This window comes from Corylus avellana, chromosome ca7, assembly GCF_901000735.1.
Source record: "Corylus avellana chromosome ca7, CavTom2PMs-1.0".
NCBI lineage: Eukaryota > Viridiplantae > Streptophyta > Magnoliopsida > Fagales > Betulaceae > Corylus > Corylus avellana.
This window is the reverse complement of record NC_081547.1, coordinates 21,617,463-21,620,099: the sequence shown is the minus strand read 5'-3', so window position 1 is coordinate 21,620,099 and position 2,637 is coordinate 21,617,463.

The window sequence follows — 2,637 nt, the reverse complement described above, 5'->3', positions numbered from 1 at the left end:
GTTGCTAATTTGCTGGTTGTGTTGCTTGTTTTGTTTGTTTTTGAATAATAGTTTTCTCTTTAGATCTACTCTCATGAGCGATCTATGAGGAAAATGACGTAGTTTCTCGACTGTTTTGAGTCGATGAGGGGTAGATCTAGTCTTCTTAGGAGCAAATGTGCTTTTATGACTATTTTTTTGTTAGGGCTATGTTTTTTCCGTTTTCTGTTATCTGTATTTTTGTTTGAATAAGGATTGTCCAAACCTTTGGGTTGTGGATATGATCTGTTTTCAGAGCGAGAAAGATGAGCTACCTATGCATTGAATTGAGTCTGTTAGGAACAAATCTGGTGTTACAACTAAAAAGTAGTCATAGATTAGCGGATATTGATGTCATATATAGGTCTTGAATGTTTGATTTTTCTGTAAGCATCTATAATTTGTAACCTCATAACTTCTGCTATGATTTTTCAGAGCTTTTTGCTCTGTGATGCAAGAGCGTTATGCACGTGATCCTTCTTCAATGAGACTAGAATTTTTTTTTTTTAAAAAAAAAAAAAATACATCATATACTTCAACAACTAATGTTATGGATCATTATTTTATGCGCCTTTTATCTTTCTATAGTTGATATAGGTTTTAAAATCACCATTAGATAAAATCAATAGTTATTCATCCAAAATTCAATAATGATTTAAAAGCCATATCAATTTCGAGATAATAAAAACATTGCTTGTACTGCAATGTTAAGCTTCTAGGTCATAGTAAAAGGAAAAACTTGACCCCCCAAAGAAAGAACATTATCTTTCATTTCATTTTGGATCATATGCTTAAAAAAGATGACATGATCACACATCTTATAGTTGGGCTGAGCCCATATAAGCTACAAGTTCCCAGAATGAGGCCCAAAGCAAATAAGGTTTGCATAAGAGCACTAGCAACAACTTTTTTATTTTTTTTATTTTTTTATTTTTCCTAAGGTTAGGAAACAAAACTATTTTTTGCTTTCCTATCAAAATATATTTCACAATAACTTCTCTTACATTTTCGTATACCATTAAAATATTATTTCTTTACAAAATACAAATTCCCTACCTACCCTCATATTTTAACAAAATTCCAACCCAAACCCTAATGAAGGATAAAAAGATGAAAGATGAAAGAGAAATATTTATATTAAAATAATATATATGAATCACTTTTGGTTCATTACGTATTGAAAAACACTCTAGCTACTCAATGGTGTTGGTTAAATTTAGGAAAAATGATGTGGGTCAGTTTTTGTATTTTTTTTTTTTTTGAAATTTTTCCCAAACATAAAGAAGAGAATGGGTTATAGGGTATCTAGTGCTAGTCCTCTGATGGATTATGTAAATTTAGTCCCTAAAAAGCCCAAATTGCTTTGTTGACATGATTTTTAATTTTATCCTTCTTTAACGGTTGCCAATATATACCTGAGTTAAACTTATACACCATATTTAAAAAAATAAATAAATAAATAAAAATAAATTATACGCTTTTATCGTTTGAAAAAAAAAAATGGTACAATTTAACAATAATTCACATGTTCTCTCTTTCTTTTTCTTGGTTCGGTAGATGTGAAAGTTAATTTATAAAGAAAAAAATTAAAAAAGCTTAAAGGTAATAATAAGGAAAGACAATGGTAGTTGTGGATATATAAACCGTTAGTTGGCCCTCTCGGCACGGTCATCAGAAGGGACAGTTTAGCTTGACTTCATTGTGACCAATTTTTTCATGTAGTTGCCCCTCTCGGCACGGTCACAAAGAGGGACAATTTACCTTGACTTCATTGTGACCAATTTTTCCACGTAGTTGGTCCTCTTGGCACGGTCACCAGAAGGGACAGTTTACCTTGACTTCCTTGTGACCAATCTTTCCATGTAGTAGTAGTTGGCCCTCTCAGCACAGTCACCAGTAAGGACAGTTTACCTTGACTTCATTGTGACCAATTTTTCCATGTATTTGGCCCTCTCGGCACGGTCACCAGGAGGGACAGTTTACCTTGACTTCATTGTGACCAATTTTTTCATGTAGTAGTTGGCCCTCTCGGCACGGTCACCAAGAGGGACAGTTTACCTTGACTTCATTGTGACCAATTTTTCCATGTAGCATCAGCAAATTAGATTTTTTTTAGATTTTTTTTTTTTTTTTTTTTTTTGGCGATTTCGTCTCAAACAACCTCAGCAAAATAGTGATTTTGGTTTGATGAATGAACAATATTCTTTGAAAAAAAGTTTAAGAAAGAATAAAGAAATCTTTGAAAATAATATTTAATTTAAATTGTGAAAATTGATAGTTAAAATAGTGAGGTTGATAGGGTGTTTTAAAAAAATTGATAGTTAAAATAGAAAAAATGTGATTTTTAGCCATTTTAGTAAATAAAATTTGGTGAGGCAGTTAATAATACTCTAAGGTGACAATAGATTTGGAAAAAACACTAATATGTTTGGCAATGAACTTGCTAAACTCCCACTTTTTTCAACTCTCCAACATTCTTACCCTTTTTTATTTTATTTTTATATCAAATGAATTATTTTTTATTACTTTCTATTAATATTCAAATAAAAAACTCACTACAAAAGAAAACTTATTTCCCTCTTTCGTACTACAATTTCAAATATTTTATCCACCTCATAT